Source organism: Panthera tigris, chromosome B4 (genome assembly GCF_018350195.1).
Source record: "Panthera tigris isolate Pti1 chromosome B4, P.tigris_Pti1_mat1.1, whole genome shotgun sequence".
In the NCBI taxonomy this organism is placed as follows: Eukaryota; Metazoa; Chordata; class Mammalia; order Carnivora; family Felidae; genus Panthera; species Panthera tigris.
In genome coordinates this window covers 27,870,309-27,896,922 of record NC_056666.1, presented here as the reverse complement: position 1 = coordinate 27,896,922, position 26,614 = coordinate 27,870,309, and the positions used below count along the sequence as shown (strand labels likewise).

The window sequence follows — 26,614 nt, the reverse complement described above, 5'->3', positions numbered from 1 at the left end:
AGTGTAGGACCAAGGGAAGTGTTATGAAGTAGAGTGTTCTGGGAGCTAGCTTGCTAGGAGCAGCAGATATCAAAGAGAAAGAGCCATCAGGGGAAATTGAAACCCCAAGGGCCAGAGCAGAGGCCCTTAGTCCCTCTGGTGCTAACCCTTGAATGTCCAGGCCTTTATTTTCTTGAAGAAATAAGTTCTTCTTACAGTTCCTCTCTCTAATATCAACACACTTTTGACCCTAGCTCCTGGCTTCTTATTTAGGTCAGATTCCAGTTTGTCACAGAAACTTGACTAAATCTGGATGTGTATTTCCTCACAAATTTTTACTTGATGTTCCCTGAGGTTCCTCTTTGGGTGCCCTTTCTGCTTGTCAGTCTTTTCTTAGCCACATTACTTCTTTCCTGCATCTAGAAATATCGGAAGTTTTTGTGTTTGCTTTTGCTTTAAATCTTGAGGTAGCAAGAGAAAAAACAAAAACAAAAACGAATAAGATGGGGAAAAAAAAGAATGCATCCTGTTAAACCATCTTACAGAAGCAAAAGTATTCTATGTTAAAAACACGGAATGAATTTGATGTACACTTCTTATCCATTTCCACTCCAAAAAATGAGAGATGACATTTACTTGTGAAACACTCCCATGGGTACATCTGGAATCTCAAAAGAGAATTCCAGCTTTTGGCATGATATACATAAAACATTTTATAAGTATGTTAACAATGAAATTTACAATTTCTTAAAATTGTTGTTTTGCAAAGAAAAATATCAGTATAATTATTTTGAAAATATGTAGCATTTTTCAAAACTGCTTATTTTTCTATAACTCTGCTCCCTGGGGGGGTGGGGTGGGGGGTGGGGGCAGAATTTAGTGTTGTAATGATCATGTACAGACTTCACAAACTTCTTATGTTATTTGATAATACTTAAAACCCTGCATAAAAATATAGTAAGAGGTACAAATATTATCCACATCAGAAACTTTTCAAAAATTTCGATTTCTCCTGAATACACATTTTTTTTAACCAGCTCAGATATCAAGAGTTAAAGGCTAATAATATTCTCCTGTAATCTCTCCTTTCTGTGAAAATACTACAGTATTTTCAATGAGAGTGTAAACAAACCATTGTTTCAAGTTTTATTTACACTGGAGCTGCCTGGCAAAATCCCATGCCTGATCTAGCCATTTGTCTTGATTCCAATTAAGTATTTAAGAGATCCTTGCTATCTACAATATTTCCACCTTTGGGTTTACTTCCAAGGCCTGTTTTTCCCATCCTTTATTTTTCTCCCAGGACAAATGTGTCTGAGCCACTTTTAACCATAACGTTTATTGTTTTTCCCGCTTATGAGAGCAATGTAAGAATCCTACAAGCCAGAGATAATCTGTTAATACACTGTTGTTAGTTCCTCGGGCATTTAGTTTTCCTTCTGCTGAGTCCTCTTTTAAGCATAACTAGTCCTTTCTAAGAGCAGAAATAAAAGCATTGACCCGGGGCGCTGGAAGGTATGGTCACATGAGTGGGAGGCTGTGGAAAGTTTACACCCGCCAAGAAGTGTACATATTTGTTTACACGGAACCACCGTTTGTTACATTTAATAACGGTGAACGGTAATCCATAAGTAGTTACACAGAGGCCAAACGGGTTATTCAGTAAGAAAGACACACTAAAACCTCTAAGACCGCGCCGGGACAAGGCGGGGTAGGCTGGCGGGCGCTGGAACCGGGAGCCGGAGCCGGAGCCGGAAGGGCGGACTCGGAGGGGCGGGTCTAGCCATCGCGGGCGGGGCCTACCCAAGGCAGGTCCGGTTGGGGCGGAGCCGGGGGCGGGCCCGGGGGCGGAGCCGGGTGGGAGCTGGGCACGGCGGGAGAGCTGACTCCTCCCTCTCGAGGAGTCGCAGCCACCTGGTGAGGAGCTAACGGCTGTTTCCACACGTGGAGAACTTTTAATGAACACGTGAGGGAAGAAGGCAATGTCTGCGGAAAGTCTACCTCACAACTCTGGCGTCCGACTCCAACCCCCAGGGCGACAGCTAGTTCGATGTGTTCCTGGGGTGGGGGTGGGGTGGTCTACGCCCCTTTCCATTAGTGTCCCCGGCCCTCGGCCACAGGTTTTCTGAGAAGCTTTCTCAAGCAGTCCCCGCCCCAGGAGGCGGCCACACAGGCCACTTGCGCCTGCGCCTGCTCCGGGCGCCACACCGCGGGGGCGGAGCCGCCGAGGAAAGGGGCGTCTCTCCCGCCGTCGCGAGCAGGGCGGAGCCGTGGGGGCGGTGCGGCCGGGCGCCCAGAGACCTGACCTTCCCGAACGCCGGGTCCCGTGACGTCACCTCGCCGTGACGCGCACGCTGTAGGAAAACTGTAAGTTTCTAAGGATTCCTGCAGCTCCCTGGGCCTGCGGGGCTCGCTCTGTTGCTCGCATTCCCGGTGTCGGTGGTGGCTGTGGGCGTTTGATCATTGGGCGATCGGGGAGCCGCCGAACGTGGCGAAGGGACAGGTGCCCGCCCAGAGCGGGAGTGCACCTTCTGCGACGGGCGGGACCGAGAGTGCGGGGAGGCGAGGCCGCGCCCCGCAGGACAGGCCCTCACTTCTCCCCTGGGGCCGAGAGGGCTCAAGGAGCCTGCGACCGAGGACAGGGAAGGAGGAGGGTCCACATGGGAGCGACCCCCTTTTTTTCCTTCTTTGATGAAGGGACTTAGATTCCCCTCAGCCCTGGAGTTTGACATGTGAAGTATGGTATGGAGGGTTTCTTCAGAGACTCCACATCTGGGCTTCTTTGGGGATTCTGCAAGTGACCAAATCGCTGAGGACCGGTTATAAAGATAACCACCTGCTGCCTCAGTTTCCTTTTTGTGTAAAATGGAGGTAAAGCAGCCCCTGGCCTAATTGGCATTCGTACAGAACCGGGGACGTTGTGAGAGCACGTGAGGTAACACAAGCATGTAAACTTGACAGGTGAAAGCTTAGAAAGGCAGTCCTTATTCTGAGAACGTGGTGGCCAATGGCCATTTAACAAAGGTCTGGTAGGTAGGGATCTTTCACAGTTTTGCCTCCTTAACCCCCTGGTGCCCACTGATCATGGGCAACACTTGAGTCTGATGGGCGATCTGAACTGTTGTCACTGAACTTAGTGGAACAGGGATCAAGAAATGACTGGTAGCCTTATCACAATGTTCTTGACAATGAACAAATGAGATCCCCTTGTCTGGGTTTTTCAGAGAAAGCTTTCAGCTTGCTTGAACTAGTGCATTATAGTCGACACAGGTATACTCAGTTTTAGAGTTTTTGTGTCCACTTGGAATATCTGATGGTCGTATTTGAATTTGAAAGTTTTGGCTTGCCAAGGGTTAGTGCGTTATTGATGAGTTAGTACTGTAATACTTCTCAAATTCAGGGGTAAGTATTTGTTAGGACCTTTGAAGGGAATACTATTGTACACATCACAGGGTGTATTTATTCCAGAGATGGAGAGATCACATTTCTGTAAATTCAGTTTAACCTCCTTTGAGAAGCCTTAGAATTAGAGAGCAGGGGTTTTAGTCTTTGTTCTACCACTTAATAACTTTGTGTCCAAGGACAGACAGCTCACCCAAACTTGGGATTTTCTTTTCCTGTCTCAAATGGGAGATGATGGTGTATTTACTGTTGCTTTCTCAAGGAACCAATGAGAGGGTAAGTGTAAGGATGACAGGGTTCCTAAGTGTGGTTATTGTTATTAAGAAACCTCCGTAGGTCCCCTAGCCTGGGTAAGAGGTGTGTTCGTTGAGAAGTCAGGTTCTGAGTCAGAACTAGAAATATAGCAGCAAGCAACTATCCTGCGAGCTGGTGGAGCTCATTTTCCAGGGGGGGAATGGGCTACAAAGAATAAGAACACAGTATTATTTCAGACCGTGATTAAGTAGAGTGAGGTGAAGGAAGATAAGAGAATGGCAGTGGGGGAACAGAGCAGGTGTAGATAGGGTCTGTCAGGGAAAGGCTTCCGAAAGAGGTGACCGTCGAATCCATGAAACCGAGAGGAAGAGGTAAGAACATTTCAGGCAGGGATCATACGAGCAGTAAACACATGGACTCAGTGTATTTGAGGTAGTCTTGTAAACACTAAATTTTTACAGCGAACTTAACGAGGTAGGTACTATTATCTCCCATTTTTGTGGATGAAGAAACTGACACCCAGAAAGGCGTGCTCGAGGTCGTACAGCTTAAACATACTGAATTTGGGCAGTTTGACGCGGAGTCCATGCTCCACGTGGCAGTCCTGTCGTGCCTCACAGCAGGGGCAGCGGAGGAACGATGCTGGGAGGTGGACGCTAGCCTGAGGTGGCCAAGGCGTGGCAAGATGAGCGTACAGATCACAGCAAGGAAAGGGGGAAAGTGGTGGCAGGCGGTGTTGGAGGACCAGGCTGGATTTTGGGGGCCCTTGTAGGCTATGGTGGTGTTACTCTAGGTGTGGTAGGAAACCACTGGGAGGTTTGTATCAAGGAAGTAGCATCTGATGTTAGTTTTCTTGGCTGGAGGACTAGCCGTAAAGGTCATGGAGTGGGGCCACTTGACCATGGGGAGGTAGGAGGCTATCGTTCTGTGCTGGAGGAGAGATGCTGGTGTCTTGGCCTGGGAAAGTGGTTGTAGAGACGATAGTACGTGGTCGAATTCATGGTATGCTTTTGAGGGTAGAGCTGCTGGTGTGGGCTTACGTCTGGAGTGTGAGGAAAAGGGCGAAGTCATGACCTCCTCGGTTTTAGGCTGGGAGAACAGTGGTGCTGTTGACGGAGCAGGGAGAAAGGGCTTGGCCGCGAAGGTCATGAATTCGGTCTTGGACAACTTTTAGATGCCTCGTAGACCTAGTAGTACCAGAGCTAGTAGTAACAGGAAGCACTATGTAGCCGTCAACTGTACTGGGCAGGGTTTTAAGCACTTCACGTGTATTAATTAATTTCATCCTTGTAACAGTTATATGTGCTAGAGATCATTATGATCCCCGTTTTACAAGCGAGAGGACAGAGGCACAGGTTAGTTAAAAGTGGCTGGCCTAAAATCACCCAGCCTGCAAGTGACGGAGCCAGGATTCAAAACCAAGCAGTCTCTGGCTTCGGATCCACACAATTAACGTCTGTAACCACCTATAAGTTGACTGGTTGAGTAGGTAGTTACAGACATTAACTGTACATTTGATTTACGCATTTGGAACTTAGAGGAATGGTCAGAGCTGGATACTCAGCATTTACATTTCTGAAAAGAAAGCCTGCTTTTGTGCCTCATCTAAGCCTTGGTTGGCGATGGAGTAAAGAACGCAGGCAGTTGGGCCATGCTGACTAGACTCTCGTTACTTTGCTCGGTTACACGGCCAATATCCAGGATCCCCTTTCCATGAGGTTCTATGAGGGTGAGGTCTGTATGTTTTTTACTTCTCTGTCTCTGGTTCCTAATCCAGTGCCTGCCATGTAGTAGCTGTTAGGGATGACTTTATGTGTAAGACATTTGATTAAGTTTTGGGAGTTCAGAGATGAATAAATCATAGCACTCTCCTTGGAGGAGCAGAGTGTGAGGAAAAACCTGTGGGAATAAGACCAGAGTAGACTAAATGCATAAATACATGTTGATTATTTCATTCTGGCCTTCTGCAGCCCCCCCATCCCCCACCCCATATACTTGAGGGATGGGGCATGAAGAGGGTCAAAGGAGCAAAAGAATGCCTTAGCAATTGCATGGTGAATTTGAGGCTCCTCTTCCACAAAAGAATTACTCATAATCTTGCATATTTTACTATATTTGCATTAGTTTCATTTGGCAACGGTGTAATTTTTACCAAATGAAATAAATTCTGCTATTTTAGTATCATTGTGGAGTGATGAGTTTTTCCAGTTCTATTACCTCAGTGTTGACAGGACTCACTAGTGAAATAAGGGAGTTGGCTTGAGATGTTGCAGCTTGCATAATAGAGGGTGATGCAGGGGCTGTGTGAGGTATTTAGGCAGGTTTCCACTGGTTTCAGTGTATCACGCCAAAGTTCCACATATTGGAGTAAGTTTCAGTTTCTCTGCTGATGATCTCTTTAACACTGAGATATGTACATATATACACATACATACATATATATATTTTTTTTTGTCATAGAAAGGGGATCTGGTGGTGTATGTCATAGGTGGAATTATAGATTACATCTCATATCTGGAATGTGGTAGAACCTAGAAACTAGAACAATATGCACAAAAATAAGTGTCTTCTGTAGATCTCTGTAAGGGTATACTATAACTTCAATACATTTGTCACAATTTTATTACTTCCTATCAGGAGTTTTTGAAATTTGAACCATTACAAGATTATATAAAATTGCACCATGGTAGATTTTGGATTCATTTCAGAGTTTTTTTCTTACAGTATATAAAATTATATCTTGTTTAGCTTTTTTAGCTTTCCATGGGAGAGTTGATCTGGATAACCCGGTTCACCATCACTCTAAACATCTAATTTTTTTTTTTTTTAATATTTATTTTTGAGAGAGACAGAGACAGAATGTGAGTGTGTTAGGGGCAGAGAGAGAGAGAGAGAGAGGAAGACACAGAATCCAAAGCAGTCTCCAGGCTCCGAGCTGTCAGCACAGAGCCCGACACAGGGCTCAAACTCGTGGACCGTGAGCTGAAGTCGGACGCTCAACTGCCTGGGCTACCCAGGCGCCCCTTCACTCTAAACATCTAAACAGGAACCCTCCACAAATACAGATGTGCCATCTTGTTTTGCAAATTTTAAATCTGCTATTGTTGCTTCCCTAAATTTAATGGAGTTGAAATGATTAGTATTCCTTTATACCACAATCACAGCTGGCTTCCCCAGGAATATCAGATATGCATAAATGGTACAAAGTATTTTGAAGGGCCTGCTGATTGTTCAGCCTTAGTCACTTTTTAAGTTTAGACTTAGTGAGGGCAGGTTGATGGTTCTTTAATTGTGCTAGATTGTGGTAAGTCTTCCTGTTTGCAGACAGAAGCCCCTCTTTCTAAATCTGACCATCCTAGATAACTTATACAATCCAGATTCTTAAAAAAAAACAAACTATATTTACATGAGCAAATTTAGAAACTACTACTTTATGTTAAGAGTACACATTTAAATATATGGAAATTGTTTCTTGTAGAAAATTATGTCTAGCCCAGTGATGTTAATGTAGTGGCCATTAAATATAATTTCTAAAATTCTACTTCTTGTAGTTTCTTTTATTCCTGCATATTACCTTCAACTTATATATGTATGTACATATGTGTATATATTTATATTTTCTGTATTTGCAGTAAAAGCTGAATATTAGTTGTGGCCTTTTACTTAGCATTGTAAATGATTGAATATATTTAAATAATATAAACAATTGTCACTTAATTTTTTTAATTTTAGTTTTATTGTTTAAAATTTTTTATTTTAGAGAGCAGGGGAGAGGGACAGAGAGAGAGAGATAGAGAGAGAGACAGAGAGAGAATCCCAAGTGTGCTCCATGCTGCTGCAGGGCTTGATTCCACAATTTTGGGATCATGACCTGAGCCGAAATCAAGAGTCAGAGGCTCGACCGACTCAGTCACCCAGGCACCCCAAGTGTCACTTAATTTTGATTCATTTGACACGTGGTTACTTACAGATTAATTGAGGCTTGATTTTTTTCACATAACAATAATTATTATTAGTAAGTCTTGGTGGAGACTAAGCTTTAGTGATGGGTTAACCAAATTGCTTTTGCAAAAGAACATGCAAGGAGAAAATTTTAGAGGGGATTAAGCAAAAACAGAATGTTAGTGGAAGGGATAATTTAACCATAACAACCTGCCATACCTAGAATTCTTAAGATGTTACTATCCTATAGATAGCATTTTTTTATTTGGTTCTATATTGCAAAAGTGTTAGTTTTAAGCTGCATTCTAGGCCACCAATCTATAGTGAGATAAATACTGGAATATATACAACTATGAATTTAGCTCAGTGGATCTCAACTGGGGATGATTTTGTTCCTTCCCCCAACCTCACTCTTGGGACATTTGGCAATGTCTAGAGACATTTTTGGTTGTCACAACTGTGTGTGAGGGCATGGCACCTGTCATATAGTAATGGAGGCCAGGGATGCTCTTAAATATCCTACAAGGCACAGGACAACCCCAACAGTAAAGAATTATCCATTTCAAAATGTCAATACTGCTGCTGAGAAATCCTGCAAGATATAACTTTTTTCTTTCTTTCTTTTTTTTTTTTTTTTTTTTTTTTTTTTTTGGTGTTTTAGAGATTGAGGTAATTGCAAGTGGCAAGCACCTTACTTGAACAAAAGATTGTGTTCAACTGCTTTTAGTTTGTTGGAGAACTGAGCTAATTTGGTTCATTTATTGCAAGGAAAAGAATTTTTGTAGCTGATGGCTTTGAATTTTTTTTTTTTTTGATTGCTAGTATGTCTAATGTTTTTGGTTTGTTTTCAGCCATGATTTTTTTCTTGATAAAATTAATTTTGGCATTATATAATCCTGGGTTGTATCAGATTTGCTAGTATGAATCTCCTTCATATTTTGAATTAACTATCTCAGTTACATGGTTGTTTATTCACTTCAAAAATCCTTTCACATTCATTTTGATTCGTGATTTTCATGAACACCCCATGAAATGTGCAGAGCATGCATTACGCTTACTATTTGCCAGATGAGGAAACAGATCAAATGATTTGCTGTATACATTACAGCAAGTTAGGGATGAAAGCAAATTGAGGACTCTCAGAGGTTTTGATGCTTAGGACATTTTTAAAGTTACTAGTTGTTGTTGTCTCATTTGATTTTCCTGGCTGTCCTTTGAAAACTGGTAACTTACTTAAGGTCACCCAACTCATAATGTAGTTTTGACTATTTCCAGTGACCTATGCTGCTTCTCCAGGTATTCTCTAATAAGTATATTTGACAGTTTCTGGATAAATTCACCAAATCCATGCTTAACCTAAGTAGGTTTCTTAACACTGTAAGGGAGTTAAATTTCTCCATCCTCTTTGGTTCTCATTCTGGGCCTAAGTATTAAACTGATATGACAGATTGATAGTCGAAAAACGTACAAACTTTATTAAACTTACTTGTACATGGGAACCTTAGATGAAGACCTACAGTAGTAGCCGGAACAGGAAGCTTTTATACATTTTAGACAAAGAAACAATAAATTTGTGAAGAATTGACAAGACCAGAGGAGTTTGGGCCAGGGGTAGTAAATGGTGAAGAAGTAACTAGGAAGATAAGGATTAGTGTAATAGGATTTCTTTGTATAGGTTTCTCCACCTCTAGTTCTCCCCCACCCCTCCCACCACCATCTCTGCTGATAAGAATACTTTTCACATGGGAGTTTTATCTTTTGCTTTCAGGAGGGAAAAAGGAGAGTCATAATGTCCTTGCACCTGCTGTTTCTTAAATATCTTTGATTCAAAATAATCAGAATATCAAAATGGCGTATGGGGGGGGGGACATTCTGGTGTCCTGCAACACCTGTCAGATGTTCATGTTGTCACTTGAATGAATAGGTAATTCAGTGTTTGTAATCCTGTGATTGGACTTGAGTGGAAACTTCGCTGAATTTTGATAAACCATAAGATAGTGCTACTTGCTATTTAGAATTTATTGTTCGAGCAGTCTAAGTCCAAAAGCAGACTGAAGAGATGGCTCTCAGCTGTATTTGAGTATATTTGGGTGAGGCAACCTACTTGGCATGATTCATTTTGCCTTTCTGATGAGGGATGTATATTTGGGATAGTACCTCCATTGGTTCTGATTTTTAAATTAGAAACCTATTATTCTCTTCAGCCAGTGCCATCTTCTATGTCACATTTGAGGCTGTTTCTCTTACTTTTTCAAAAAGACTATATACTCAAATATTTGATGAGTTTTCATGTTTGAAGATTATTTGATGATATTCAATTCTTGATGTAAGTTTCAGTAATCAGAAAAATTTTTTTTTTAATATTCAGAAGTGGAATTGGTGGGGCATACGGTAGTTTTATTTTATGTTTTCTTGAGGAATCTCCATACTGTTTTCTATAGTGGCTGCACAAATTTACAGTCCCAGCAACAATGCACAAGAGTTCCCTTTTCTTCACAGCTTTGCCAATATTTATTATCTCTTGTCTTTTTGATGATAGCCATTCTAACAGGTGTGAGGTGATATCTCATTGTGGTTTTGCTTTGCATTTCTCTAACAATTAGTGAGACTGAGCACCTTTTCATGTATCTGTATGTCTTCCGTGGAAAAATGTTTGTTCAGTTACTCTGCCCATTTTTAAAATCAGATTGTGTTAATGAAGGGCAGTTGGCACACAGTGTTTAATTAGCTTCAGGTGTAACAGCATAGTGCTTCCTCAACCCTATACATCGTGCTGTGCTTACCACAGTTGTCACTATACAAAGCTACTACAATACCTTGACTATATTCCTCATGCTGTACCTTTTATCCATGGGACTTACTCATTCTATAACCAGAAGCCTGTACCTCCCATTCCTTTCCCCCAATCTCCCATCCTTCTGGCAACCACCAGTTTGTTCTCTGTATTTATGTGTCTATAATTGGAAATTTTAATGTTTCGTATAATACATCCACTGGCTGAATGTGGACAATTCATAGTGTGAAATTGTGGGTCTTGGATTAAGAAGGAAAGGAAAAAGACCTTCGTCTGTGCAATTGTGTATTGGGCAACAAGGACTATAATTATATTGAAAAGGTGAAGATTTTCAATTTTCCATAAAACTGAATTATCCTGACAAAATATTTTACTTATCTCCATGAAGAAAAATGCCATATCCAAGTGGACATAATATTGTATTACTGAGGGGAGAGACCACCACTGATGTGTAACTGAAGCCGGGCTGGATTCCATACTTGCTAAGCAAGGGAGAGCTCTATGTGCAGAATATAATCCTCCAAACAGGCAGAGATGTACTTAGATAGGGTTTTGAGGAAGCATGGAGTTGTAGGATTGGCATATTTTCAGTGAGACAGTTTAAGGATTGGCCAACTTGAAACTTGGGGTTTAGGGTCTGGCTGGTGCTGAGGAGCAAGTGTCCTGAAGCAAGGCAGTTGCCACTCGGCTGACTTCCTCAGCTGAGTACTTAAGTGGAAATGTTGAGTAGAGTTGAAGGGTTGATACATTGGGGCATATTTACAACCGGTTCTGTGATTACTTGTTCCCAGCTTGGGACAAGAGCCAAAGAATAATCTTTTCCTTTCTCGAAGCTGGAGAATAGGTACTTTTTATTTTCCACATTTGTGTCAAACATTTGTTAGCAATCGCGCTAATATACACTTTGATTTTGCTTTCCTTCTGAAACTTGTAAAAAAAGAAATGAGTGCAGTGAATGTAATTTGTTTCCTATCTACCAGTCTCAGGATTATATGTTATTTGGGACCCAAGCTGCTTCAAGGATTATTTTGATATATAGTTAAAAAGGTAATATGTTATTTATGGAAATACTTGACTATTTTAAATACTGTGGTGATAGCTGTTACTTTTATGTCTGTTTTTCTCTCTTGTGGGAATGTGTCGTATCATATGCCTGCCACAGTAGTCTTGATGGACGCTGAATTATAGATCTACAAGTTTGTTGTTTTGCTGTTGTTAGAGATACATGTAGAGGTGATTACTTTTTGAAAGTTAACTGGCAAATTCTTATCAACATTTAGGAGATTTAATGGTTATATCATGTGTCTTATATAAGGTAGGCTGAATGATTTTAGTGTCTGTGAATCATTTTACCACAATTATATCATAGTATCATTTTTATGAAGTATTTCGGTTTAATTTTTATTTAGAATATTTTAATTTTTGGAATGAAATAAAGAGCTGTTTATGACAATTGGCTGGAACTGTGATATTTTTCTAAACTGATGTTTCACAGTAGTATTTTAGCTTTAAAAATGTTTTCCTTTGAGGTTCTAAAATAAACTCAGAGGGCATTCTTTATCCTAGAAGTTAGAAAAAGCAAAAGGAGTTTTTGATATACTTTCTATTTTGTGTTGAAGTTTTATTTAAAAGAGCCTGTGTACTGTATTTACATGGAAAAACGTCATAATATTTTAAAAAAAGAATGGGTACTGCCACGTTTATATGCAGCCCTTATTTCTTTTCTTAACCTACAGCTGTATCATACCTCACTGCCTTCCAGATGAGTATTATCCAGTGATAAAGCTACATTTATGATTTAGATAAAGCATTTTTGTGTGAAAGCTCTTTGAAAACGTGAAGCCTGATTCTTGTTTTTACCGATAGCGCAAGTTTCTGACTTGCTATGATAGTTAACCTTAAGAGCTTAATCTCAACCCATTATTAAACTTAACATCATGTTGTTTATGAAGAGCTATTGTTTAATTGGTAAATGATACTCAATCATTTTTAGCCTCAGCATTTAAATTTTCTAAATCTATACTAAATAGGTAGTTAAATTTCCTAGGAAAAAAGGTGTCTTTGATGCCTAAGCATGGTTACACTTTTGTTTATATGTATGAAATAATGGATTTGAAATGTGGTTTTTCTCTGTGCATATAAGCCCACCTCTGGGAATAGGTGGGCTTATATTGCCTAGTGATATGATCAAAAATAGAGTCCTAGGTAGGTGATAGTAAAATGGAAAAAACTGATAATATAAATGGATATAAAATGGTATTTCGTAGTTTTAATTTGCATTTCTTTGATTACTGCTGAGGCTGAGCTTCTCTTCATTTGCTTGTTAGCCATATAAATTTCACCTACAGTTTTCAGATTTAGCAAATAAAAATACAGGAAACCCTGTTAGATTTGAGTATTAGATTAACAACAAATACATTTTTAGTGTAAGTATATACCCTTGCATTAGTGGGGATATGCCTATACCAATTTTTTTATTGCTTATCTTTAATTCAAATATGATGGGGCATTCTGTATTTTATCTGACAGCTTTACTTCTCAAAATTGTCTGCTTCTGTCTCTTACAAAATTCTTAATTGCATTTCCTGTCTTTGTTGTTATCTTCAAGAGTTCTTGGCATACACTGGATATTAATCCCTTGTTGTTGTTTTTTTTTTTTTTGTTAGAAGTTGCAAACATATTCTCCCATACTTTTGCCTGTTAGTTTTGTAGTGTTTTTTTTGTTGAATAACAAGTCCTTCATTTTGATGGAGTCAATTCTGTCAGTTCCATCTGAATTTTCCCATATTGTTTATATTTTTGAGATCTTAAGAAATCTTTCATCACTCCAAGGTCACAAATGTATTACCCTACTTTTCATTTCAACAGCTTCCTAGTTTTACCTTTCATATTTAGATCTTTAATACATTTGGTGTTTATTTTAAGGGAAGAGTATCAGGAGATGAAGTGAGAGAGGTAGTGGAAGGAGCAGATTGCATAAGGATGGTAGGCCATTGTGAGGACTTTGGTTTTTATACTCAGTGAAATAGGAAGCCAGTGGAGGTTTTGAACAGAGGGTGCCACTCTCTGAAATCTGAAATACGCTTCAACAAAAATTCTCTGATGACAATTGAGATTAGATTGTATGAGGTATGGCAGAGACTATTGATTCTTCCTCAGTATCTAGGATAGCCTTTTCTCTGTTAGTATTGGAACCCGTCTTAGAGACTATATCTTCCTACTTCTTCTGACTATAGGAGATATCTGTGTGTTTAGGTTGGGGCCAGTTAAATGTGAGCAAAAGTGGTATGTGCAACTTCTTCAAGGTGAGGTGCTTGTCCTGTTCATCTCCCTATGCCGCCTCCACCTTCCTGTTGACTGGAAAGCTGCATCAACTAGAATGGTAACAACCACCTTGAACCCAGAGACAGGCAGCCTGTGATGAGGATGGCAGAGCCATCCCTCGTCAGCCTAGGTCCCCAGATGACCTTGTGGAACAGAACCAACTACTACTCATCCTCCCCTAAGCACTTGCCTATCTCTTTACTGTTTCCAGGAAGAGAATAAACTTTCTTGTTTCAGTTACTGTATTTGTTGTCATTTTATCACAACAGCTTTCTTCATACCCAATTTAATGCCAAAATTGGTACCTGAAGCGAGGTGTTGCCATAATAAATAGCTAAAGTACATGGCACTGGCTGAGTGGTTGGTCAGCAGACGGTTAGGCACCATGTCCTAGGCTGAAAAACTGGTGACCCTTGTTACGCTATGGCAAAAGCTTGGTGAAACTGTCACCTCTGATAACTTGGAAGGCAGTCAGTGTGTCTACCATTTTGTACCCCCAGGGAAGTGATTGGAAAGACTCCTAATGTGAGGCTGCTAACATAGGTTGACCAGCTGCTTTAGCAAGGAACTGCAAGAGGGTGTCAAGTAAGAGAACAATTAGCTAGTTTGCAATTAGAGCTGGGAGGGGGTATGATTTCACTAAAGGAAGTTCTGAATGCCCATGGCCTATGCTTTGAATTAACTGAAAGGACAGTAATATGGGGTGTTGCAGGGTTGGAAAGATGGTTTCTTCTTCCCAAACAGCGAGAGGTTAGATTTGTTCTTAGGAGACTTCATTAGATTTTCTTGGCCAGAGAAAGGTGGAAGCCAGGCTAGGCAAGGATCAAATAAAGGATTTATCTTCCCACCTGAACCAATTAAGCTAGGTAAAGCTCCAGTTACAAATACAGAGTTTCAGTTCCCTAGAGCAACAAAAGTTTATTTCTTACTCATAACATGTCTGTGGCTCTGTTCCACCATCCTCTGTCACTCCAAGCCAAAGGAATAGGTTTTTGGGGACATTGCTGTTCTGTTTCCGAGGGAGAGGAGACTTGCAAAACCGCTGCTTGGAAGTAACAGGTGTTACTTTTGTTCATATTTTATTGGCCAAAGCTAATCGGGTGGCTGAGCCTGAAATCAGTCAGGCAGGAAGAACATTTTAAGTCACATGGCTTGCACTGATGTGAATGGGGTGTGGTGGTGTAATCATCCTGTCCTGTGGATCAGATGACCTCAAATTAGCTAACCTTAAATTGAGGGACAGAGGGATGGATCTGCCTCAGAGATCAACTAATCAAAAAGGCAGAATTGACAAACTTAGCATCTACCACCGGATTAAATCTTTACTTGTCCTTACTTTCACGTGGCACTGACTGAAGACAAGAAGACATGGGGGATTTTGAGACGATTATGTTGCCACAAGTTTAGCTTGCCAAAACTTGTGATGGTTTCACATTGTTTGACAACTAAAGCCATCTTTGACCCCCAAATATGTACCCCCTGGGAAATAGGCTATTAGCTCTTTCCTGCCTCTTTGGAGCACATACTGTCCTGTGTTCACTTCACAGATTGCCAGAAGGGATAATGGAAAAAGATATCTTCCAGAGACAAAGCCAGGCTTCAACAGACAAATGAACAAATGAGTCTCTCTCCCCACCAGGCACACAGAACCTGAGTTAAACCAAGGATCTTGGTTCCCTGGTAGAGTCGGGAGATTCGTTGCCATTCCTGTCCAGTAGTGTTTTGTCATTGGTAAGAATACCTATTTGCCATTCTTTTCAAAATGACTTAATTGCATTAATCTTACTTGTATTCCATTGTATATTGGGTGTGATGGTGGTGGTAGAGAACAAAGTTATTTCTCTATTAGTTTGTGGGTCACTGGATTGGGACAGAGACACATTGATATCTGTTGAAGAGGTTGCGTATCACCCAGAGGTCTTAGGCTTTGAGCTGAATCCAGTAACTGGTTGGGACTTCAGGTTATCCCTTTAGAAAAGGAGAGGAATGTTTCAGAGTGGGAAGAAGGATGCACTCCGACCAGCAGTATTTTGCTGGCACATAGTTCCTACACAGAAACTGTATTCCTTAGGCTTCTTGTAGCCAGATGAGACCACGTATCTAAGTTTGGGCCAGTGGATGGGAGTGGAAGTGATGTGTGCAACTTCTAAACCACATTTATATTAAACATCTGCTGTATGTCGTAGTCTTTTTTCCCCTGTCCCCATGGGTGAGGTGTAGGTGAGCCAGCTTCCATCATACAGACAAGGGCAGTGCCCCAGAGGAGTGACAGGACAGAAGAGAAGGACCCTTAGGAGGAACCCTCAGGGAGGAACCTGCCCACCTTGCTGGGACCACTTGTCTGTCTCAGGCCTACTGCACAAGACAGAAGTAAACTCTGGCTTGAGCCACTACATTCTTGGTTTTATTGTAGTAGTGTAGCCTATATCTTGGTTAATACAGATGGCAGTGATGGAAACAGGAAACAGGAAAATTAGAATCATTTTTAGTGATTTTTTTCAGGTGAGGCTTTTCATTTATATATTCTTTCTGTGGAAGTTTATCTTTCAAACTGTCTAACAACGAGTTTAGAAATAAAGAAACTCCTTTGAACATTGTGATTTCCTTTATATTTCAGAGGTGTATTTACATATTCATGTAAAAATCCTGACATTTTCACATGATACCAATTTTCTTCGTTGCTGTAGAGTTCTTACACTTGCAAAGTTATTATTACATAACATTTGGTTTCACCATCCTATACTTTTATTACTGTTTGATGGGCAGCAGCAAGCAAGGACCTGCTGAGATGGGAGACTGCATTTGCAGCATCTCTGGTCCACTTGGGTGGGACTTTTATAGCAGCAATCTCCAGTGTGGTTGTGGGAGGGAAGAAGTAGGTTCTTAGATTGGTTTAGGAGAAGGACAAGCCAGCAAGAAAGTTAAGTTTAGGCAAGGGAGTGGGCAAAGCTGGATGATCAGGTTTGCCTGGTGTTTATGGTGGTTTATGGTGGATACGAAGTGAAGCCTGGAGCATGGCTAATGGATCGGGGAAAAAAATAGGGCATGAGGAAAAACTGGAATCTTCAACATATTAAGATCAAGTGAGATTTATTTATTCATTGATTCAATAAATATTGAGTATTTATCTTCCAGACACTGTTCTCTGTGGCATGGCTACTAAGATCAAAGCAGTGATAAGCGCCTGCCCTACTAGAGCTTATGTCTACAGGGGAGATAGATAATACACATGAATATATGAAAATGTTAAAAAGAAAAATGAGGAAGGGTAAGGGGGTAGAGAGTGATTTAGATGCTATTTTAGATGATGTGAACAAGAAAAGGCTCTTGGAAGAGATGATCTCTGAGCAGAGACTGGAATGTAGTTAGGATACAGCAATGTGAAGAGCATCCCAGGGTATGCAAACAGTATGGCAGACAGAGCCCTGGCCCAGAGCTTGCCTGAGGAGTGGCCAGGTAACTGGGGAGCGTGAGTGAGGAGGAGTTATAATTACTGAGGGCCATGATACTTTAGGGCTGCGGTACGATTTGGGATTTTATTCAAGTGTCATGGGAAACCCATTAGAAAGTTGGAATCAGAGAAGTGACGTGATCTATTTTACTTTCCTGAAGGCTCATATTGGCTGCTTTGTGGAGGATTGATTGGCAATGGCGGGTAAAGAATCTAGAGAGCTGGACGGCAAGCGACTGTAGCCTATAAGTAGCATATTGGAGTTTAAGATGTCAGCAGTTGAATGCTTCTGGGTGAAGGATCCCCTTGCCGCTCTTATAAGCAGACACACCCACTCCACAATAGGCATTATTTTCAGTGGATACAGGTCTGACCCCGACCCTTGGCTTATGCCGCACCCTTTCCTGTTTTTGACTCTGCCCCTCACCAGCTTCATTATTCATTCTTCCGTTGGGTCCTCACTTGTCTTTCAGATGTGATGCACAGTGTTATGTTGTCTGCCTAGCCAAGACTTCCTCTACATTTAGGTTCTCAGACCTTTTTTTTGGAGTCTGATTTTAGTCTTCAGAGAACTTACCTGGAAGCCTGCTGTGTAAGACAGGTGAAAGCAGTGGAAACGGAAGTTGGCGGTGTTGTGTTCTGTCCACTTAGCAGCTATTCTCTGACTCCCTGAAGCAACACTGAGCCACCTCCAGGAAACCCCAGCCTCTCAGTTCACATGGAAAGAGCCCTGCCTTGATCTGTGCTTTTGCCTGTCTTGCAGCAGGCCATCTCTGGGATCACCTCCAGTCATACTCTCCAGGCTCAGCCTGTGCCTTCTGAATCTTTAGGCACCTAGCTAACCAAACGACAGTATGCATGCCCTCCATTTAAAGTGGCGTGTTGAGGACTCTCAAAACTATGAGGTAGGCATGGTACATCGTCCCGAGTATTAGTTTTACTTGCGGTTATTTAATTTACTAAATTTGCACAGCAAAAATTAATGTAGTTCTAATCATAAACTATCTTTCTCAACAAATTCTTTTATTGACTCTAATTAAGAATGTAAACTTTTTGGGGCACCTGAGTGGCTCAGTCAGTTAAGTATCCGACTTTGGCTTAGGTCAGGATCTCAGCGTTCTTGGGTTCGAGCCCCATGTCGGCCTCTGCACTGAGCTTGGAGCCTGCTGCAGATTCTGCGTCTCCCTCTCTGTGCCCTCCCCACCCCTGCTTGCCCACACTCTCTCTCTCTCTCTCTCTCTCTCTCTTTTTAAAAAATAAATAAACATTAAAGAAAAAGACTGGTACTGAGGACAAACTGAGGGTTGAAGGGGGGTGGGAGGGTGGGGAGGGTCGGTGATGGGTACCGAGGAGGGGATCTTTTGGGATGAGCACTGGGTGTTGTATGGAAACCAATTTGACAATAAATTTCATATAAAAAATAAATAAATAAAAATAAAGAATTAAAAGAAAAAAAAAGAATGGTAACTTTGTAAAATAAGAAAATAGACGTATTGGGGCACCTGGGTGGCTCAGTCGGCTGAGCATCTGACTCTTGATTTCAGCTCAGGTCACCATCTCAGGGTTGTGGGATTGAGCCCTACATTGGGTTCTGTGCTGAGTTGGAACCTGCTTGGGATTCTGTCTGTCTGTCTGTCTCTCCTTCTGCCCCTTTGCCCTACTCGCTCTCTCTCTTTCTCTAAAATAAAAATGGAAAAAATAAAATAGATATATTATAGTTTAGAGTGTAACATCTGTGTGAACTCTTTAAGGGGCAAAACACAAAGCCAAGAAATGTAAAGTTCGTGTGGGCCATTTAGTGCCATGCCTTCAGCCTCTTGAGGGCTATTTGGTCCCTCTGCTTTGCATTGAGGATACTTTGATAGGCAAGGTTAGAACTACCTTTTTAGCTGGTTGGATTTGTAATTCTATATTACTGTTTTTATGTTTAATGGAGCTATATAACATTTTTTTTCAGCACGAGTTAGGAACTGGCTATGGTATAGACTCTGAATCTTTAGGCTTTTCTTGTTAAAGGTAAAAATATGAGTATTTTCTTCCTTTACTCAGGTTTCATTTTGACAGATGTCATTAAAGTAAGCACTGCTGCATTATAAAAAGGTCATCCTGGGCCACAAAATAAGTTTGACACTTTGGATTAAAAAAAAAAAATAGGGTATCCCTTGCATTAAAATCTGTAATGTTTCTTGAGTTGAGGGGGATTTTTAAGCAATAAGATAAATTTCTTTGTTTGGACTGTTTGCCATTAGGACATTGATTTAGCACTAGGGATTTTGTCTAACACTGCCAATTTGTAAGGTTAATGAAGGACTTGGTCATGTTCGCTGATGCATCCTGAGCATAGCACCTGCCATGTAACAGTAACTATTTTTTGAATGAATGAATGAATCATCTTTGAGATACCTGTGGAAATAATATTGTCTGGTTATTGATACGGGACAGCATCACAGTTGGATGAAGGCTCCTTCCTTGATGTGCTGTCACAATGTTGCTGTGGCTCCTTCAAATTAATGAAAATAGGACATAGCTGTAAGTTGTTTTTATTTATTTATGTTTTTTGAGTCTGCCAGTTGTCAAGTCTATTTAATCATATAAAATACTAATTCTCTCAGTAAAATAGGGGTGGTAGCACAGAATTGGTTTATTGAGTGCGAGTAGCTGCACTAAGATTAGATGAGGTACATAGAGTGGGACAAAATGCATACAGGCAGATGAGATATCTGACAATGGACTTATATCCAGAATTTATAAAGAACTCTTACAACTCAGTGGTAAAAAGGACACCACAGTGAAAAAATGGTCAGAGGACCTGAATAGACATCTCTCCAGAGAGGACTTATAAATTGTAAATAAGCACATGAAAAGATGCTCAGCATCATTAGTCGTAGGCTTATACACATCAAAACTACAAAAGAAAGCACTTTGTACCAACTATCTGCTTATAATCAAAGACAGACAATAACAAGTGTTGGTAAGATTGGAGTGAACATGCGTACAGTGCTGGTGGGAGAAAAAGAGGCAGCCACTTTGGTAAATGGCTTGGCAGTTCTTTATAAGGTAAAAACATCGGGGCCTGGGTGGCTCAGTGAGTTAAGCGTCAGACTTCGGCTCAGGTCATGATCTTGCAGTTTGTGAGTTCGAGCTCTGCATCAGGCTCTGTGCTGGAAGCTTGGAGCCTGGAGCCTGCTTCGGATTCTGTGTCTCCATCCCTCTCTGCCCCTCCCCCGCTCACGCTCTGTCTCTCTCTCTCTCTCTCTCTCTCTCTCTCTCTCTCTGTCTCTCTCTCTCTCTCAAAAATAAATAAACATTAAAAAAAATGTAAAAGGTAAAAACAGAGTTACCATATGTTACCCAGCAATTCCATTCCTAGGTCTCTACCCAGGAGAAATGAAAACACACATCCGCATAAACATTTATACACTAGTGTTCATAACTGCATTATTCCTGATAGTTAAAAAGTAGAAACAAGCCAAATAAATGTCCATCAGCTGCTGAACGGATAAGCAGAATGTGGTGTATCATTCACACGATCCAGTGGAATATCATTCAGCATGAAAAAGGAATGAAGTACTGACCATGCTACGACATGGATGAATCTCAAAACATGCCACGTGAAAGAAGCCAGACACAAAAATGCTCTATATTGTATGATTCCATTTATATGAAATGCCGAGAAGAGACATGGGGACAGAAAGTCAGTTAGTGGCCGGGGAGGGTTGGGGAAGGGAGTTGGAGAGTGACTGGTAATGCCTAGAGAGTTTCTTTTTAGAATGAGGAAAATGGTCTAAAAAATTGTTTGTGGTGATAGTTTTACAACTCTGAATATACCAAACCAATGAATCGTCTACTGTGAAAGGGTTAATTGCATGGTATGTGAATTATATCTCTTTAGCTATTAAAAAACGAATAAGTGAGGTAATGTGTGGGAATATACTTTGAGCTACTTGAGAAGATATTATTGTAGTTTGACTGTAAGGCCTTTAAATAGTAGCAGGATGACTTAGATATTTTTCCTTGCTTGCAGGTCTGTGATTTTTATGCCATGACTCAACTTTATAAGGCTGTAACTCAGCAATATAAAATATTGAAAATGTTGAAACATTAAATGAAAACTGCTTGGCTTACTATTTTTATTTAATAGGATTTTCTGAATCTGTTAATTAGCAATAAGTAGAATGTCATTAAGGAATTAGGTTTTGAACCATAAAATTTTAGAGCTGGAAGAAACTTTAGAAGTCATGTATTCTAGGCCCCCTCATTTTGCTTTGCAAGTGAGAGAAATTAGTCTAAAGTTAACTAAGATGTCTTAGGTCAGAGAGTAAGTTCTAGAACCGAGTCAGTGCTCTTTCGCTGGACTACCATTGTTTTTGGTGCTGTAATAGTAGTAGCACTATTAATATCTTTAGCAGCTATTTGAATACTTCTATATCCTAGGCATTCTGTTAGGTACTTTATGTATATTTTCTTGGTTACACAGTTTATGAAGTGGATTCATTTTACCTGTGTATTAGTTTCCTGTTGTTCTGTAACAAATTAACAAAAACTTAATGGCTTAAAACAATGCAAATTTATTACCCTATGGAAGCCCAGAATGGGTGTTACTGTCAGCAGGGTGGCATTCCTTTCTGGAGATTTTAGGGGGCATCAGTTTTCTTGTCTTTTCCAGCTTCTAGAGGCTGCCCACATACCGTGGCTTGTGGTCTCTTTCCATGTACAATGCCAGCGGTGGTGGGTCAAGTCTCACATGCAGTCTTTCTGGTTCTGACTCTTTGGCTTCTCTCTTTTCCCTTTAACACCCTTGTGGTTACTGTGGGTCCACTTAGATATTCCAGGATACTCTCCTTATTTTAAGGTCAGTTGCTTAGCAGCCTTAATTCCCGTTTCCATGTAACATAACGTATCCACACATTCCAGGGATTAGGATGGCAGATACCCTTGAAGGGGCATGGTATGCCTACTGTGCCTACCACAGTTTGTTAAGAGGTATTAGATCAGAGAGGTTAAGTCATTCAAAGTTGCAACATTAGCAAATGAAAAAGCCGGTATTTTATAAACTGTGACTGTTAATTAGCATATTTTTTATGACAGCATGGTCTTTTCCACAAATGCTGTTTGACCTGACAAAGTAAATTGGATGGTGAGCGGTGTCCAAATAGTAAATACCTCTTTCTTATTAAAGTAAATGTGATTTTACTTTAATAGTATCAAGGTATAGGCTATATTATTATGGAACAGTTACAAGCATGGTAGAGGAGTATATTTATTGATATGGAAATGTGTATGACTCATCAAGGCTTTTCAGTTCATTAACACCCTCCCCCATTTTTCTCTATTCATTAGTTCCCTTCTGTCATCAAGTTTTTCCTTATCTAGCCTAGCGGCCCCAATTCAAGCTGCACTCCGGAAGATTCCCTCAATTCCTTTGCATCTCTTTGATCTCTCCTATCTGGCAAAGCCTTAGGACTGGATGAGCCCAACTACCTGCTTGTTGATTTCACGTCAGGGATATACTCAGCAGTCTCAAAACTGCCGAGCAGTCTTCCCACGTGGCTCTGTTATCTTACTCCCACAGCATACCTCCTCCATTCTTTCAAACAGCCTACCCCCTCCCAGTGCCACTTGCCATCTTAGCTGTTTTCCATGGAGTGGACTGCTGTTGAGCATCGGTCCTTTTAGGAACACTCTTCTTTTGGCCTTTGTCACACCACCTTTTCCTGGGTTTCCTTTTCCCGTTCTGGCTAACCCTTTTTAGTCTTCTGTGTTCTTTCACTTTTACCTGACCACTGAAAAAGATCAAGGTTCTTTTTTTTTTTTCCTCACTTTGCACTTTTGGTTTTAAAAATGATTTATATGTCTCCCATATTTATTTCTCAGGCCCAGGTTTTATCAGCCTCAGCACTAGTGACATTTAAGGTGGGGTAAATTTTTGTTAGGGGGCTGTCTTATGCACTGCAGCATGTTTAGCAACATCTCTGGCCTCTACCCACTAGATGCCAGTAGAACCGCCTCTATCCCAGAAGTGACAACTAAAAATGTGTCACACATTGCAGAGTGTCTCCTGGGGGGTAGAATCACCCCCAGTTGAGAACCATTTGGCTAGACTAAAGTTGTCTTGAGGATCTAAGGATAACACAATATTGGCAGCTCCTTTTGAACGTCTCCTAGGCATCTCCTACTTAACATGATCAAAATGGACTCTTGTTATTTCCCCCGATATACTCTTCCCCCAGCTTTCCTCATTTCATTTATGGCCTTACAGGCCATTGGAGATACTTTGACTTTTATTCTAAGTGGACTTGGGAACTATCAGAGGGTGTGGGGCTAGGAAATGATAGGATCTCAGTGCAGATCATTGTTGAGAAGAGACTATGAGTTAGAAGGGTTAATATCTGTAATACCTGAAGAGTTCTCTTAAACTTAATGAGGAAAAAAATATCAAGACTTAGTACATAAGTGGACAGAGAATTCTAACAGATGAGTAATACTGTTGTAAAAATGTAGGAATATGTTCATCATCACAGGTAATCAAAGAAATGCATTTTAAATCTGCCTTGAGTCACCCCTTCTATTCTCTTGAAAGTACTAGAAATTAAAATAATGCCCAATTCTGGTGAGCTTTTAATGAAGTGGGGCCATTCACGCTTACTTGTTTCTTATAGATACTCTCGGCCACTGCCGTTCCCTGAACATGTGTGATTTCAGATTCTTATGCCTTGTCTATATTGCATTTCCCCTTCTTCCTCCTGACCTCCTATTGACTCCTCATCTTTTGAGAGCAGCAGTCAGATGGGAGAGGCATCCCACCCCACTTAACACTGCTGGTGAGCCAGCCTTGATTTGCTGCCTTCAGCACTGCACTGTATTCCTGGGTATATGTGTCAACCCTTGCCTCTTGAGTGGGGGTTCTTGTGATTAGGGGGTGGTCAGTTGTCTCCGGGACTGGCACACAGTGGTTGTTCAGTAAATGTTGAACTAAATTACTGAAATGTGATGGATGTTTTAATGAACTACAAGTATGTCAAGGTGATGTGGTCACTGAAAGTGTAATTATGAGTGTATTCTATGGCAGAATTTTATAACAATACTAAGGTATGTTTACTGTAATTTAACCACATTTGAAAAGTAATATGTAAAACATGAAATTTTAAAGATTTTAAATTATAGGTAATAAATAATTTTCTTTATTACATAAAGATAACTTTGTAATCTTCATGCTAAAATGTATAATTTTTAAAGTCAGCGGGCAGACTTCTCTCACCCTCTCCTCATCAAAGGCTACACTCTTTGTCTTGTTGAGTTATCTGGTTTAACTATCAGGAAACAGGGTAGACCTCCCCAGACTGTGGGCTCACAGGGGTAGCTGCATTTATGTGAATGAATTAAGTCTCCAAGCATACTTGAACTTTTACTATGATTGAATGTATATAGGTTGAGAAGTATTTTCCTTTTTCGTGTTTTTTTTCCCAAATGATTCCATCTCCTAGGTAAATGGTGCTTAGTATTTTGGAGTTTATAAATGCATTCACATTATCAATGATACGTTATACAGCTTTCGATGATGTCAGATATAAATGGTAATTGACTTCTTTTACATTTTTCGAGTATCTACCATCTGTCGGTGACTGAGATACAGAATGCCTTCAGGGGAGTCCTTGTCTGGCAGGAAAGATGGGCAGCCATGATCACGTGATGAACATATGGTGGGGTGCAGGAGGAGGGAGAAGCAGTTATTTACCAAGAAAATCGGCAAGATAAGATGACTTTTTTCCCAGTAAGATGACTCTTGAGCAGGACTTCAGAAGATGAACTAGATTTTTGCCAAAAGGCGGAAAAAGGAAAGTATAAACAGAAAGGTGGAGGTGTGGAAGTATATGATGTGTTCACAAGCCACTGAAAAGCTTTAGAGAGGGAGATGACATGATTGTTTTTGTATTTTGGAAAGAAAACTGAGGTCCATATGCAGAATGATTGTTTCGAGGAGACACGTGAAGAGTGGTTCTCAGTCTTCTTCGCTTTGATTTTTGCATGCTTTCCCATATGATGTTTTTGTAATCATCCCTAGATTTCGATTGCAACATAGATAAGACAAGTTATATATTATGCACAGTTCTGGCCAGCCAACCATATGGCCTTTCTCAAATTAATAGCTGTATAACAGAGTGTCTCTTAGGAAATTCTGGATGAGAACCAGTGGATTAGAGGAATGAGATCAACTAAGAGGCCACTGCAATGTTCCAGACAAGAGGTGATGGCTTAAATCAGGGCAGTGACAGAAATGGATGGGAGGGAATATATATGAGACGTTTTCCTGTATAGACTTGGTGGACTTGAAGTGTGGGGGTAGGGAGAAAAAGGAATTACAGATCAGTGTTTCTCAGATTTTAATGTGCACTTGAATTGCCTGGGGATTTTGTTAAAAGGTAGATCCTAATTCAGCATGTCTGGGGTGGGGCAGTCTTATGTTTCTAAAAAGATTCCAGGTCATGAACAACAAGCACTGTTGGTCCATGGACCAACCTTTAAATAACAAGGGTGAGAGAACTTGAGTGTCAGGCTCTAGTTTCCAGCTGGTAATGTCATTATCTGAAATGGGGAACACAGGAGAAAAGAAAGGTTGGAGTGGAGTCCTTTTGGGACATTAGGTATAAAATTGTAGGCACCTGGAAATTTGTATTTTTAACTCAAGAGAGAAATCAGCCCTAGAGATACAAATTTGGGAATCAGGATTTCATCGATTGTAGTAAAAGCTGTAAGAATGAATGACATTACCTACAAGAAAGAGGTAAGGGTAATACTAGAGTATATACTTACTCCCGTTTGCCAGAATTTTAATGCTCCATTTAAGTTACTTTATAAACTAGCAATGGGGAAGAAATTGGATAGACGGCCTCCTTTCTATGAACAGTGTGTACGTACAAATTTCAGGAGTGGAGAAGTCTTTGGAAAACTCCTTTATCTCTTGGTAATGACCATAGATCAGGTTAAATATTCCCTGGTCAGGTTAAAAATGAATTGAAGTACCTTCTGTTAGGTAAATTCATTTATACAAACAAATATGTATTAAACAGCTTCAAAATGCCAGCTACTTATCTATGCTCTAGGGCTAAAATAGTAGCAGATAAGATGTGTCACCCAAATGTCGGATTACGGGGGAGATAAGCAAAGTGATTACAGTAGAGTGTGAGAGATACTGAGGTGGGGGAGTACAGCAAGGACACCTGTGATTCAGTGTGGGGATGAAGAACTATCTCTTGAGGAAGTATCATTTAAGCTGAGAAGAGAAGCCTGAGCCAGATGACCTAGAAGATGTGGGGGAGGGCATGACAGCAAAGGCTGGGAAGGGAAAAGGCCCTGCAGGTTGAAGAAGGACAGTGGGGCTGACCCACAGAGCATGTGGTGTGGAGAGTAGTGAAAGATGAGGTTGGAGAGGTGAACAGAGTCCATGGCTAGGCCCTTTCTCCTGGGAC

The 26,614-nt window shown here is 40.7% G+C and overlaps 1 protein-coding gene across 4 annotated transcripts in view; it reads left to right on the top strand.

Moving 5' to 3' along the window:
• Positions 1–1,524: 1,524 nt before the first annotated feature.
• ZNF438 (zinc finger protein 438) overlaps positions 1,525–26,614 on the top strand; it is a 166,583-nt gene continuing 141,493 nt past the window's right edge. For 3 of the 4 annotated variants that reach the window (XM_042991329.1, XM_042991328.1, XM_042991327.1), the window contains exon 1: positions 1,525–2,346. The gene's annotated coding sequence lies outside the window, so the exon portion shown is untranslated. Of the gene's footprint in view, positions 2,347–16,886; positions 18,053–26,614 lie in introns of those variants that run through there. The other variant, XM_042991326.1, reaches the window with a different exon arrangement.